We start from the raw sequence: 16,485 nt of genomic DNA, 5'->3' as shown, positions 1-16,485 counted from the left end.
TGATATTTCACCACATTTTAGTTCTGTACTTTTCAACACTTTTAATATTCTCTAGGTAACTCAGTGCAGATTAACATCACCCATTTTCCTGTAAGCAGCAGCATAAACCAAGATGTATCTTTTACTCCATTAAATATTAATACATATCATTTAATATTAAAGAGGCTGCATTCCTTTTCCCACCCTGATCTATATCATTTTTGAATGTCTTTTGAAAATAATTTAATAGGTCTAATGTAATACCCTGGAAAGAAGACGTTAATCCTCCTAGGTCACTGCAGTTGCCTATGAGCTCTAACCAGCATAGTAAATATGTGCAGGTAAAGTATAGTGTGAAACACAGAAAAAATACAGGGTGGGTACTCACGACAGAACATACACAAAATACAACAAAAAAACTGTGGGACAGCAGACCTCAAGTGTCCAAGGTATTTAGACTTTTTTCTGATTTTGCGTTTAAATTGTCACGTATAAAAACCATTAGGGGAAGCAAAACGAGCATGAAATACAGGTCTGGAGGTCTGTTTATCTATCTGGTTTCCAAAACCCTTCACTGAGTTTTGAGTGCTTATTTCAGCGCTCACTGCAGGGTGGGAATAGTACAAGGGTGGTTTTGTTTTTCTGTAGTCTTAGGACTTTCCTTGTGCCAGATCAGTCAGGGTGGAAACTGGAGCAGCCTAAGGCACTTTGCTCAAGGTTGCTTTAATTAAAGACAGTTACCCACGATTTCTGGGGGCCAATTTATGAGTAAGGTGTCAACTAGAAATACAAGTAGTAGAGCCTGCTATCATGGACTGGTGCAGAAACTCCTGCAGTGTCTCCATGGGAGGGAAAGTTTGCTTCCTTTTTCTTGGCAGTATCCTCGAGTGACTGGGTTTGCCACTGTTAAGCAGTCCTGCCAGTACTCACTCTAAGGGAGTTTTGGAGCTTATCTGTCCATGAACAACCTGAGACTGCAACCAGGGCATTTCAGTATTCAAAACTAAGAAAAACAACTGTATAAATCCATAGCCTTCTTCAGGAAAGAAGGAAATGGGACGTGCCATCGCTTTCATGTTTGGTTTCATAGTTCTTTGGAGAACTATTTTTAACCAATAGGATTCACTGATTTCAAGCTACTATATCTACATACCCAAATGGATCTTGCACAGTGTTCAAAAAAAAAAAAAAAAAAAAAAAAAAAAGACTAAGACAAACAGAACTCTTGCTGACTTTCTACAATAAGAAATTGCAAACAGATATGTTTTCTCTGGTGTTACATTATTTTAGGCTTCTGCAGACTTTCTTCTCATCTGCTGACATTATTCCATATGGGCTACAAAGGGAAAGGGGGTATGTTAGATTTCTAGGACAAACCCATTAAAACCTGTGTAGATGAAGTCAGAGTAAGAACCATGTTTAGAAAAAAAAGGAGCATCTAAACAATGTGTCAGTTACTAATTTTATCTCTGTGTGTACCTTTTCCTCTTTATGCTAGACAACCTGGCATTTAGAATCAACTTTGTTCTCTCATCACTATGGGTTTCAATTGAAACTGAGATACAAATCATTGCACAGAGATGGGCATCCATGAAGCTTAGGTTCATTTTCTTGTTAGATGGATAGCTGGCCATGTGCAAGGTGCTAGGATCCTGTTGACATAATGCTGAATTGGGGCAGGCCCTTCTTGATGCGGTGCCCGTTTCAGTAGTAGGGAAGGGGTCTCCTCTCTCCCAGGGCTGACTCATGTCAGCAGCTTCTGCACAGCTCTCCCTGCCCCAAGGTGCCTGGCCCTGCCTTAAGCCATCAGTGAACAAAACATTTTTCTTTGTGATTAACACATTCAAGAAGGGGAGATACGAGGTGATGATGAGCAGGGCAGAGGAAAAGGGAGAAGGAGAGAAAGCAACAAGTGGAGAGAGAGCACAACACCGGAGGAGAGCAGTGCCGGAGCAGAGAGACCAAGGCCAGTGAGGAAGGAGAGAGAGAAGGTGCCTGAAGAGATTTTTCTCTCCATCCCATGGTGAGATGGCAGCCTGTCCCCTGCACCCATGGAGAATCACAGTGGATCAGACCCTGAAGGACCATGGTGGAGCAGATGTTGTGGAACTGCTGCTGTGGAGGGGGCTGTTCCCCAAGCAGCCCGTGGCTCTGTGCTGCCCACGCTGGAGCAGTTTGCTCCTGAGGAGCTGTGCCTGGCGGGAGGGACTCACGTTGGAGGGATTCGTGAAGGACTTTCTCCCGTGGGAGGGACCCCAAGTTGGAGTAGGGAAAAACTGTGAGGAATCCTTCTCCCTGAAGAGGAAGGAACAGCAGGGAACAACCTGTGATGTCCTGACTGTAACCCCACTCCCTGTACCCCTGTGCCCCAGGGGGAAAAAAGGTAGAGATACTGAGAACAAAGCCCCATCCAACCTGGTCTTGAACACTTTCAGGAAGGGGGCATCCATAACCTCCCTGGGCAACCCATTCCAGTGTTTCACCACTCTCACATAATAGAATTTCTATGTAATAATTATTATAAATCTACAGTCTTCCAGTTTAAAACCATTATCCTTCATTCCATCTACCCTGTTTCACTAGAGACTTTCAAGACCCACCTGGTTGTGTTTCTCTGTTACTTGCCCCAGGTGATCTTGCTTTGGCAGGGGGTATGACCTTGAAGAGCTCCAGAGGTCTCTTCCAACCCCTACCATTCTATGATTTTATGGTTCTATCACTGCATGCATTCTACAGCTTTTCTTTAGGCCCCTTTTAGATACTGGAAGGCTATAAGGTCTCCCTGGAGCCTTTTCAGGCTGAACAACCCCAAATCTCACAGCATCTCCTCATAGGAGAGGTGCTCCAGCCCTCGCTCCAACAAGTCCATGTCCTTGCATTGGGTCCTCAAGAACTGGACACAGTACTCCAGGTGGGTTCTTATGAGAGTGTAATAGAGGCAGAGAAGCAGCCCCCTCGACCTGCTGTCCCTGCTTTTTTTATTGCAGCCCAGGAAAGTGTTGGCTTTCAGGGCTGCAAATGCTCACTGACGGCTCACATTGAGCTTCCCATCAATCAACACTCCCCAGTCCATCTCCTCAGGGATGTTCTCTAATCTATTCTCTGCCCAGCCTATATTTGTGCTTGGGATCGCCCTGACCCACGTGCAAGGCATTTGTACTTGTTGAACTTCATGAGATTGGTATGGGCCCACCTCTTAACCCTGTCAAGGTCCCTATGGTTGTCTTCCCTTTCCTCCAGCCTACCAGACACACAATACCCCACATGAAATCTCTGGTTCTTATGCAAGCTCCCTCTGAAATAAATTTAAATTAATTCACGCTCTTTTAAGTAAGCCTTTCTACATTTGTGACTACTTTTGAAGTCCCAAAGTAGGCTGTATCAGCAAATAATTAATTTTAGATTTTAAAAGCTACCTTGAATAGGGCGAGATTTGAAGAATTTTAGTATTGTGTGCAATAATATGTCTGAAACAGGTAACTTTACATCCGAGGGCATTAATACTTAGGGTCTTTGCAATTTGATACGGTAACGATGGATTCACTTCTTCATTTCTTAGGAAATACCCATCTCTGATGATTGTAGATGATGACTGTAGACAGTAACCTGACAGGCATTGTGCTAGACAAGATGCGCTTTTAGTCAACTTCCTCCTTATTTTCAAACGTTTCTCCTTTCACTCTTGTGGCCTATAGCTGTACAAGTGGATAAGTGGCTCTTTCAGATCTGATGCCAACATCAGTCTAGGAATTGGCAGATGGTGCCATGAGGCGAGGCAGTTAGTTGGCAAGCCCCCCACCCCCTGCCCTGCAACCAATTTAGCTTCTTATGTTGGCATGGATCCTGCCATCCTGAGCCAGTGCCCAAACAAGGCCTTCTAGCGTGTGACTCAATATGCTACTGCTTAGCCTTAGGACAGCTAATCATGTATTCTTTCAAAATTGATGTGAATTAATTAGGCACTGTGGGCAGGGTCTGAAGGGGAGAAAGTGCAGGGTTTTACTCAGTAAAGTGAAGCAGAAATGCAGTCCCTGGTAAAACAATATGCCCCCCCCTTCTGCCAGGAGCTAAGTGCTGCCCTTTATTTACTCCTCCACCACCTTTCTGTTGAGAAAGATCAGGTTTGATCTGCCGGGTACTCATTAAGTTACAGCGTATTTGTTTTGTTAATTGGCACCAACTTTCAGGATATTTTTTTCCTGGCAGATACAGATCTTGTTGGCAATTGTGCACCCCAAGAAAAGGAGGAAGGGGAAAGACCGGGTGCTGTGTAAGTGTAATTAGCTTTAACTGGAGAAACAGGAGCTGAAGTTAAGACAAGCTTGCTGGCTGAGTTATGGGGAAACTTTATCAGGAAGCGTTGCTGTGTCAGTGGGAAAGTACTGTAGCTATGGATACTGGGGATTACTGAAATATAATTCAGCCACATAAAGGCCTAAGCGAAATGAAACAAATCACTTCCCTTCCAAAACTTTAGATATTAAACTCACAGCATTAGGCCAAAACCGGAAACCCTTTCAACTGACAGAATGACAGGCTCATAAATTTCCCCACAAAGCCTTGCAGTGGGAAGGACTCTCTACTGGAGCCGGGTTTCTCACCAGGGACCCTCTGTGTACAATGGGATGTTTGCTCAGGCATTTGGAGTTTGGTTTCAGACACTAAAGAAGGCTTGGGTCTCTTCTAGTGTCTCAGAGTTTCATTCCAACTTGCCAGCAGATGCCATGCATGCAATGAAACTTCCAAGTAGTGGTGAAACAGAAATATTATTGGAAGGCTTTAAATGCAGAGGAGGGAGAAAAATAGCCTTCCAGTTCCACTTTATTTTTTGTTAAAGTAAATGAATGTCTCAGTGGGAATACCCCACTACCTGAACAGCATTAATTTTTGAGTTTCAACTGAGATTTTCTGCTTAGAGTTCCTACTTGGAAGGTTTTAACAGTTCACCATTGTGTTTATCATCTTGTTTCCAGTTAGGTTAGAAAAGCAAGCTGCTTGTGCAAGCAATGTCTCTAACAACCAGCTAAGTTTTTTTTCTATGAGGTTTATGACACTACAATTCTTGCAGCCTTTGCATAGAGCAGTTACAGAATGGTACCCAGGTAGTTCAACCATCTCATGTGACTCTGCGGGTCTATTCACTATGCCAGCATTTGATACAGATATATAAAATTGCAAATGGAGAAGAAAAGATATATATATGTTTTCAAGCAGGAAATGTGCAGGTAAACAAAGCAAATTTGTTATTTCTTTTGGTGACGCTCAAGGAAGGCTTTTTCACAGCTGTAGCTGATTTCCTGACAAAGATTTTACATAAATAATCATTTCAAGTATTTTATTAGTTTTTGGGGTTTTTTTCCCCTTGGATCCAAAGTACACAAAAAGGATTTAAAGAAGTTAAACAGAAAACAAGAAATATAATAAAGTAATGTTGAACAGTTGGATGTATTAGCATACTATTATTTTGTCTTCTTTTTTTTTTCCCCAATGGGGAATAGTCTGATCAGTAATATGAATGAATTATTTACCTATATATACTCTTCTTTCAGGAAATCATTCACTCAAAGAGCATGTCACAAAATGTTGTTCTCCAGAGCAGCAAGAAAGTGGGATTAAAGACCTATTGGAATTATTTTTTTTTTTCTAACGTCTTGTAAAAAAACCCAAAGTCACAAGATATTTCCAAAGGTAAAGCTCTTAAACATGACAAAGAACAAGGAGGAAATTAAGAGGATCTCCACCAGAAATCTTAGTCCTAGAGAGTGTACAGGTACCATATATGTAAATAACTGAAATAACAGAAGAATTAGGTACAAATCTAAGATGGTGCTGGGTGGGTGGGTGTCAGAAGAGGATCAGCAAGAGAGAATCATGTAAGGGCAGTGGAGAACTCATCATCAGACCTGACACTGAAATTAAAGCTAAATCACACCATGAGAGCACACCATGAGGGCACAGTCTAAAGCAAGGGCACCCTAGCAACAAAAATTATAATTTTACAGTAAAATACCTAGATGCAAAGATCCAAAGAGGAAGATATAAATTAAAAGTTGTCTTCTATAATGAATGAAATGAATTCATAATCCAAAAGGTATTTTAATGTCTTGGCTCCAAACTGACAAGTGGACAAAAATTGATTTTGCATGTGTTGTTATCTTTAATTTATTTAAATCATGGAATGTAATAAAGAAGTACTATTTTATTTATTTTTAAAAAATTAGAAAATGGATTAAAAATAAATAGATAGATTAAATCTTTTGAATATCTGTTTTACTGCTTGGTTCCAGGCAAACAATGGAACTCTTAGTGAAAACACATTACTATTCTTAGTGGTATTTCATATGGTATTTGACAATCCATAGGGGCTACTTCTTCTCCATAAATAAGATATATAATTTAATGGATCTCTTTTATCTTACACATCACAGCAAATCTACAAGAACATCACTTAACCTCCTCTACCCATCTTTCACCTGCCATGTTCTCACAGACATGAATAAACAGAAATTATAATACTTTAGATTTTGTATTATGAATATGTATTTTCACATTGCACATGTTAAATGTTGCCACATCCACAGCAGATTTTAAACTGCCAAATATATTAAAAAGACCGATTTAAGGAATGTATATGACTTCCAAATATCTTGGGGATATGTAAAACATTATGAAATCAAATGACTGTGAGCTATGACCCACATACTTCAGCTGTAAATTTCCAAAGTCAAATATGTATTGGAAATATTATGCTAATACTTTCTTGTTCTTTCTCATGTAACTGCCTCAGCAGATCAAAATGACAGGTGTCACATGTCATGTTTTGTGAGCCACAGCATTCCTGATTGCACTAAAACGACAACGGGGCAATTGATCACCTATTTCTTATTGATGACTATGAAAAACAAACCTCACCATCATCCTTTAATTCCTTTTAAACTTTCATATCAGTTAATCACAGCAGTCACTTAATCCCTCCTCTCTTTCCCTGTGGAAAACATAAGGAAGGCTCTTTACTGGGTGTAATTTGGCACGGATCTTACAAGACAAATTACTTCCATGTCAAGTTATATTATTTTAGAACCTGCTTGGCATGCCATTAAAAAAAACCAAAATGGTTAGGTAGACATATTATAGCTTACATGCCTAGCTGTTATTCTTTCTGACACTATTTTAATTTTTGTGACTTCTTGAAAGAATCAGGCCTCTTTCTCAGGCTATGAAAGAAAGAGATGAATGCTTTAAAATATGAACTTGTACAAAGCTAGGAAAAGCAGAGAAAAATTTTAATAGTTGTAGAATAATGTAAAGCAAGTTGTACATGAAATCTCCCAAAAAGACTTTTGCCTAAGTTTTCTGTTCTGCATAACCTTCAGACACACATCTGAGGTTATGGATGCTTGCTGAGAGTAGTCTCAACATCCAAGACTTGTGATTTTAATTACTCATTAAAGTAATTATTTTATGATTTATTGCCATTAATTTTTAAAAATGCAGCCTTTCATATATGATTTCTGTTGAGAAGATGTTATGTTAATGCAGAACAAGGAAGTTGGCCTCAAGTGATAGAATTCTGTACAAGATAATTTCATTTTCCTATGCAGTTGTTCAGTATCATACAGATACTTGTCCTAAGACACAGATAAATGTAACAGTCTTGTTTTGCAGGTGATTAAAATGGACACAGCTGCTTTTAAAAGACATGAATGTTTTCAAATTATCTCTTGTTTCCTAGTATGTTTTGTGGCACTTTTCACTATGCCACCTCTGTGCTATACACCTAAATTGTAAACTACTTGGTGCTGTTGCACTACATTGTACTAAACAATCAAACAGAAAATTTGACTTAATATGGTTGTAACAAAGCTAAATTTGCCAGCATACAGGAAGCTCCGTAAGCCTTGTAACACCAGTGTGCCATGGGGACATCAAGTAACCACTGAAGTCTCAAGACTGTCCATAGCAAATTGAGCTAAACTTGTGTTGGTCCTGAGAGATCCGTGCCTGGTTTGCTCTTGGAAACGTCCAGTCACAGGAACACTGATGTCCTTCAAGGTTACACATTCTATTTTGATAATATTGTTCCTAATACCTATTCTGAACCTCCTTTACTGAAAGTAAATTCCTTTTCTACATTAGACAACAGAGATTAAATTCTGAATTTGCTTTTTCTCTTTGGTCTGGTTTGTCACTTTTGTTGAACAGGCATTTAAGGTGACTTGTATACATTCCCATGGAATGTCACTTGTAACATAAAATTGGGCAAGGCAGGGTTTTTTTGTTTTGATGAAGATAAAAGTGGGGTAAAGTAGATTTAGGCAAGCTGATTGAACTAAGTTCATAAAATCAGTTCTAGTCCCTGACTCTAGAGATTCTTAGAACACAAACAGTTGTAATCTATAAATTTATACTGTAGTAGATGTGGTCTGCCATGATGTTACTGCATTAATGTGTCAGCTTGGTTCCTGTACTTAGTAACATCCAGTGAGGGTTATAGAAAGAGGGACAGACAAATTTTTAGCATGATATAGGCTCACATTTTCAAGTAGGAGTCCATATCCAAACCAATTCCTACAGATGTAAATGAGGTATAAATCAAATCTGTGGGCCCTAGTGAAAATGCAGACCAGGGCATATGAAACGAAATCAGAAAAAGTCTCAGAGAAGATAAAACTTAAGACCTTTAAAGTGTTTTTGATAATAACTATTACAATGTTAATGACACTGATGCCATAGTTAAAGGTGTCAGTAGTGAGAGCTCCATGCACTATACAAATAGGAGAAAAAGTATTGTCTATTTCACTGAGAAGATGAATTATGAACTACAGAAAGCACTTATACTATTAGAAATCAAAGAGACTCTCAACATTTAGTCTTGTTGCTTCCCTCATTCCTCCAGAAAAAGTACAAAAATCAATACAAACTGGACATTTTTAATCTCTATTTGACTGTGTTCCCTATACCAGAGTTTTGATTTTTGCTTCAGAGAATATCCCATGTCTAGATTTTAGTGTGATTCTGTGGAGTTCTGAGAAAGAAATGGTGATATTAATTCACTCAGTGGAACAGATGAGCTCAGCAAAGACAAAAATTCACAGAAATCCCAAGTTATCTCCAGTTTCAAGGTGCAAGCCTGAAAAGAAGAACCTACATTCATGTTAAGTTTGATCAGATGATGTTTACAAACCAGACAGTTGTATCAAGTATCTGACTTTCTCAGATGTGTATGGTTAAGTTCATACTACATATGAACAAAAAATTTCAAGAACTCAAAGATTTACATTCCAGTCTTTAGTGACCTAATTTTACATGATTTATAATAATAATAAAAATACTAAAAGATATTACAAAAACCTTTGGTGTCAAAGCAAGAGAAAACACAAGTGAATTCCACAATTCTTACCATGGTCTAGGAACAAAAACCAAAAAAACCACTTGAAAGCTGCCATGATTATTGCACACCCGTTTTTTTTTAAGCTTAATAGAAGCAATATTTTCACAATTTAAATTTTGTAGTGAAAATACAAGATCCAGAGACTGTTATATATTATGGAAACTTGTGAAGCATGATTTCCAGCAAAATCAGAAGCATTCTTTCAGGCCCAATGTCGTTTGTAGACTGATGCACAAGAGAGTGTGGTCCTGAAGAGATCTGCTCTTGCTTGAGCAAAGCCACTCTAAATCTGCATAATAAACTACCTTGTCAACAAACAACGTCACAGTGGCAGATTTACCCAGATGCTGGGCAAAGAAGCACGTTATTGCCCAACATTTCTTGTCTTTTTTTGGAGAATGTCTCTCCTTGCAATGTGTTTATATCATAATGCATTCAGCCCTTACTCGCCCCTCTCCTCTTCCACAGGATTTGATGCCAATTTCTGATTTTCCTGGCCCTTTGGTACATTCACTGCAGGTGAAATCCCTTGTGGCCAAAAGGACTGCATCTCAACTTTTGACTCTGTTCTCATATAAGTGTAGTTTATAGAAGCAGAAGGATGCATTCCCTGTATCGTCTTGCTGCCTATAGCTGGTTTTTGATATGCTCAAGTACTTCTTATTCACTGTTCCAAAAGAACAAAACCTTAAATCCCAGGACATTCCAAAGCCTTAGGAAAGTTAGAAGCCAAGACAGAGCTGATGATGCAGATTTATAAGGCTTTTAGCCACATTTAGATCAAAACTGATTCAAATAGAAGAGCAACACACAATTTCTATTTTTTAATTCTGACATAGAAGACAGAGGTGATAGTTTGCTTTTATTTTACCAGGAATTTGTATTTGATACAGGAGTTTTATTCATGTTAAAAAATAAGCTTGAAGATCTAAGGTGTTTGTCTCTGAATTCAGAGCCTTGCTTAGAAATGGTTACAGAATGACATTTCTGGCCCAGATGGTCAAGAGTTTTATATATGTGTAAAGGACATGTGTATGTACATCTATATATGCCATATGTATATACATATATGCATATACATACATAATAAATTATCCAACTGAAACAGAAGTATAAATAAAGCAAACAATAACATTTAAATGCAATAAATATATAATCATCAGAAACCAAAGTATATTCACTGAGGAACAATAATAAGAATATATGAATGTAATAGGAAATGTATTGGAAAATATGTAATGGCTATGATGAGACATAGACTAGCATTTCTCCTCTAAGTATAGAACATCTATAAAACTTTCCAGGATCTCTTCTTTTTCTAGGATGAGTAGACAGATTAAAGGATATCTGGAAAACTGTGACAGTGCTATAACTTCAAGGATAGGATGGTATTCGCACAAAAGAAGCCATGTCTCTGGTACTACACCAGTCAACAGAGAGGAGAAAAATACTCAGACAAACAAAATGAGCATGCTGTCCAGAAAACTTTTAAATTATAGTGAAAACACAAATGACTTGGTTTGTTTTGCGTCTAATTTATAAAAAAAATGGGACACAAAATAATCTGCCTAAGAGTCAAACTAGGCCTAGGCCTTTATCAAATGCCACACTTCTGTATCAAAAAATAATATTTTTGTCTTGATGGTCTAAAAATAAAGGATATTATCTGAAACAATGGCTCTTAATGATTTATATTGCCCTAGATGCTTCACTGATATTTTTCATCATAGATCCAAAAGACCACGGGAAAATATTTCCAAAGAACATTTCATAGATGACACAAAGAGAAATCTTTAATGTGTCAGTCCCAAGGTCTGTGCTTCCTTGCTGTGCTTTCTATTCTACATGTATATGTGATAAGGGACTTGGTTTTCTTTCTCTCATACTCCAGTGTGAAACAGTGAGGGGGCCTGGACCTCTGCAACCTGTGATGTCTCTTCAGGAGGGAAGAGGCTCACTTATACTGAACCTAAAATAAAGGTTGCTGCCAAATAATAGCATGGGGCTGACATAGGCATAATCATAAGGAAATAATCCTAGACAAATGTACTATAAATCACATTGCAATTGTTATAAGTGAGGTTTTTTCATTGCTGTTTTTAGTAAACCATGTTAAACTGCAATGCAAGTGGTTATAAAGTCTGTTGACGTGAAGTTAGCTATCAAGGCTTGAGACTCCATGTGACAAGTCTTAACCTAACAGTTAAAATGGAAACAGATATGTAACAAAGAATACCAAAATGTGTTTCCTGAACATATACACCTGAAACCATTTGGAAAAGCAAAACCCACTAATTTGCACAAATAAAAGGAAATGCACTTATATAAACAGACACATCTACCTTTAACTTCTCTATTTACATTTGCAAATCTATGCTATAACTTTAAATGTAGTTTTTTTGTACAAATAATATGCCATGCAGGGAATTTTATGAAATGTTGTATGATCTTCTTTAGAACTGGACAGAAATGTCTAATCAGTCTGGTTTCTTTCTTTGACACTTTCTCCTCTTTTTTTATTTGCTCCCCCCTATGCACTGTTGATAAAGGCATAGATATTTCTAATGAGTAAGCCTATTTTCCTAGTTTATATGAGGGGATACCATTTGGTTCATTATTAAACAGAGTGTTTTACACTATGTTTTGAACCAATCTCCTAACATTATTTCTATATCTCATCATTTCAGTTTATCTTTGGTGGGAAGGAAATGAGAGGATATAAAATTCCCCATGATTTTATTTACTGAAGGCTTGGAATCTCAGCACATCTGAGAGTTGCACATGCTCCATCAAGGTACAATAGCTGAAAGAGCAATAGCCATCTTCAACATTGCCACAATGACTTACAGAATTGTGCCCTTGAGAAAAAGACTGTGAGAAAAATGGAGAGCCATGCAGTGACAAAAATGAAATAGAACTGTCATCTGGCAGTTCTTCATAGTCCATCAGGTAAACTATTAAAGATATAAGAAGAGCCACAGAGTGCTTGGAAAAAGATTGTTAAACCACTACTCCAAGGGCAGGTCACTGCAGATTGCTAAGATTGTTAGTAAAAGATAAACCAGTTTTCACTATGAAACTTGACATCTCTGGTTTTCGGATTCACCTTTAATATTAGATGCTTGCAGCTTATAAACTAATAATACAAGATTTTACAAGAACAGTTCTTACTGATGTTAAGAGTATTTTATATTGAAGAATCATAATTTTCTCATCATATAATGTGAATCTGAGTTTCATATTACTTTACCTACATTTTTCATTCATTACTATAGCTGATGTTACCTTGACCTAGCTTGAAAAAAATTAAAATATATCTCTCAGTGAGATTATTTCTTTCAAAAGTATAAACTGAAAGGTCAGTCTCAAATGAAATTAGCCCCAAATTAACAAAGTTTAAGTTCCCCACATGGGATTAGTTTGAAAAAATTATAGCTTTGAAGAATTTTTGTTCTTTTTATTTGCACTCCAATTTTCAAACATTTTGCGTAACCTTGATAATATTAACACATATTCTTTGTAAGGACAGGAATTGGCATCTTACTTAAATGAAGATGAAAGTTGTTTTTTTCCTGTTTTCTCCTGACTCAAAGAGCAGCTAATTGTAGCTGGTATGAGCCAGTATAAGATACATGATGAAGTCATAAGAGATAGCAACAGAGAGAGCATTAAAACCTCTGATCTGAATGAACTGGTCAATCTTTTCTTGAGACAGGTGGAATGAAACCAATATGAGATCAAAACATGGCAATTCCTCCTTCTAAGCCATACATGAATTGCCAAATAGAGGCAGGGCTGTGATTTTCAGAAATCCAGAGCTCTTCTAGTTACAAATGAAGCTACTGATTTTCAGCAGCTATAAAAATGTAATCCCTTAGAATTTTATAGGGATGTTGAATGAAGTTAATGTAAAACAAAGAACTTGGTTTATTTCCATAACAGAAAATGAAGTGCTGAAAACTATGCCTGGTTAATATCATAGCATTCTCAAAAATATGGGTTAATTTAACCACTAGCCTCTCCAACCATAAATGTTCTTGTGGTTGCTTACTGGTTATTTCTGGCTTTGATACTCAGGCATAGTTCAAGAAACCAAAGAAGCTATGCCATTTTCCTAGTTCTACTGTTGCATCATGGAGGATTCTGCTAAGTTTTTATCATTAAATAGGAGAAGGATGAAGAATTAAAAATAAAACATACCACTAATCTGACTATAGAAATTGTCATATCATTATGTATTATACCTCCTAAAAACAAGATAAATAGATGTTAATAGAGGGATGCAGCAGAGGCTGCTTGCATGCATATAGCAAGTCTCTGCTTTCCAGTTTGTTTGGATTTTTTGTTGGTTTTGGTTTGGTCTGGGATTTGGCTTTTTTCCCCCAAGAGAATATAATAAAATCATCATGTGAGAATACTGTGATACATAGTCTGTAATTTTTAGGAAAAACATAATATTAGCTAATCAAAGCAAGGAGCAAAGGATGAAAATATCTGATCAGCTTTTCTAGTATTCAAATGTCAGTATATTAATTATCTATTATGTTATTCTAATTTAGCACACATACTTAGAACCATTTCCTGACACTGGTTTTGTACCAGCACAGTACCACCAGGCTAAACAGCAGAGAAGTGAACTGAGTCCCTAGTAGAGTGATTTCCTCTTGACTCTGTATGGTGGACTTCAGAGCTCTTCTGCTTCCTCTTCCAGAAAAGGGAAGCTTTTGAAAGAGATGTGCATAGTGTAAAATACATAAACTCCCCAATCACAAGATCTGGAATATGTGGGCTACTTCACAGAACGAGGCTCAAAATCCTACCCTAGTTCAAGTATTTGCCTTCTCTTTTTCCAAGGCCCAGTAACTATTGTGTTATTACATGCAATAGATCAGCTCCTTTATCAATAGGAAGCCATCAATATGCCATAGTTCATAAGGTGTCAGTGAGACTGACTGTGAATGATAAATGAAAGCATAGGTCAAATAATTTGGTTGCATTCCATTTAAAACTCTATTAAGAATTCAGTAAATTCCATATTACAAAAATTACATTTTGATAAATTTCATCTAATGAGGATTGTAAGTTTAAGTCTCACAAGCAGAAGAGCTTAGCTCTTTAGCACCCTGCAAATCTTTTAGGTGCTTAAAGATAAGCATGGGATGACATTTTAAAATGTCTGAGGCAATAGATTCCAGCTATTTCTCCATACCCTACCACTTGCCCTGAATAAACAGCTTAACTCTTAGGCCGTAACGTTGAAGGAAACTACAGTTTTGTCCTTTTGTGGTTGATTAAAGTGTGTATTATACAACAAAAAAAAAGTCATGGAAAAGTCGTGAAGCAGGTTCTGGAGTAAGCACTCCCAAGTAAATTGGAAGTGCCTTTCCATTAGGTCAGAAGAAGTTATGCAAGTCTCACAGAGGGTGACAATTTCAGAAAGACCAAAGTCCTCAACTTTTTCTATTGGTTATCTCCATGAGGCTACCTGCAGAAAACTTCAGGTGACAGCTGTTCAGTTTCTGGTATGTTACCAAAGAACTCACAATACAGCCTATTCTGTGATGACATGATTGTCTAAAGTTAAGAAATTTGATATTTTCCTTACTTCTAGAATGAAAATGACACTTACTCTGTGGTTATTTTTGGAATCTTTCTGTTACTAGCTTTGCAACACTTAGAACTGTTTACATCAAGAAATTAGCCACAACCCGGGTCAGGGGAAAGATTCAACACTTATTTTGTGCATGATGTTCTTCCTGGGTATGTTGACAACTATGTGATAATTTCTATTAGGAGTCATTCCCTCATAGTAACTTAATGTCAGTCACTAGATGTCACGTGATCACAGCCTTCATTCAAAAACTAAATTTTATTTTTAAGTATTTTGATATATTTTACTTTGTTTCAAATTTTATTTTAAAAACTGCTTCAACAGTTTCCTCCTGCTTTAACTCAAAAATCATGTTCTGCCAAGGCAAATCACTAAGCCTCCAAGGAAAACTGTTATTAAAATTTAATATTTATAGACAGCTTCTTTGAACAATTACAGGGCTTTTTTTAAGTGAGCTGGCCTGCTGATCTGAAACATTATGACATAAATTCTGAAAGTGACTTCAGTTTCTTTGCTATCACCTAGCTGGGGAAAATATAGGCCCTGTTTTTACGTTTTTCTTTTTTATTCTTTGAACCTTGTACTTGGTATCAAATTTGGTATCAACTTAGAATAATGTTATGCTGCCTCTATGTGCTGCATATAGGTGAAATAGTCTCATACTTTTCTTAAACATTTCCCTGTCACTCACACAAGTAACTTTGGCTCTGTCACATAAAAACAGTAACTGTGGCTTTGCATCCTTGTATAGTTCCTATAACTTCAAGAGCTTTCATCACCCAAATCATTTATGCTACTGTCTTGACCTTTATAGAACTGTTTGGCAGTAATAATGTAAGTTTTTGCATATTTCAGTAGACAATAAGATATTCTTCAGGTTATTTGATGACAAAATGTTACCTGGTTTTTTTTAAGTGTTTTACTAACACTGATTTCCAACATCTTTGATGAATTTCTTTGTATTAAGCAAGATAATATAAGGTGCAGTTCCCTCAAGTCTTTATTCAGTTCTGCAGCCATTCCCCTGACTTAGGAATCATGGCTCTTTTCAGCCATATTTTATTCTGTTTACTACTCAGCACTTATTTTATTCTGTTTACTACTACTTGTTGTTCAGGTATTGTTACTCTCCCCATTTGCACTGCAGGAATGAACCTGGCTGCCAGGGGCTCCTTCAGTCAACATATGCCTAAGCTTTCCTGGAGAAACTCCAGTACAGACTCTTGCCATTATCCAGATCATCCAATTCAGCACATTAAGTGCTTTGATTTGGTTTTGTCATTGTGTTCTTCTAAGACTAGCCAGAGGATATGCTCCTAGTATCTTAAAGAAAGCATTTACCCAGGCCAAAGACTATACTTAACCTGCCTGGATCTTTCTGAGGGACAAATGAAGAGTTCAGAAAGCAATAAGTTTCTTTCCTTTGGCTAAAAATGTAAAGGAAAATTTCAAGATGTAATCTTGTCAGATACTAAAACGTCTGTGCCTGAATTTTGCAATGTAG

At 37.3% G+C, this 16,485-nt stretch overlaps 1 long non-coding RNA gene across 1 annotated transcript in view; it reads left to right on the top strand.

The window, feature by feature from the left end:
• LOC139796712 (uncharacterized) overlaps positions 1–12,682 on the top strand; it is a 29,658-nt gene extending 16,976 nt beyond the window's left edge. The window contains exon 3 of the long non-coding RNA XR_011726114.1: positions 12,058–12,682. This is a non-coding gene — a long non-coding RNA (uncharacterized lncRNA). The remainder of the gene's footprint in view (positions 1–12,057) is intronic.
• The last annotated feature ends 3,803 nt before the right edge of the window (positions 12,683–16,485 follow it).

Source organism: Heliangelus exortis, chromosome 5 (assembly GCF_036169615.1).
Source record: "Heliangelus exortis chromosome 5, bHelExo1.hap1, whole genome shotgun sequence".
NCBI classification, from domain to species: Eukaryota; Metazoa; Chordata; class Aves; order Apodiformes; family Trochilidae; genus Heliangelus; species Heliangelus exortis.
Note: the sequence above shows the minus strand (reverse complement) of the source record. Positions and strands in the feature narration are given on the sequence as shown.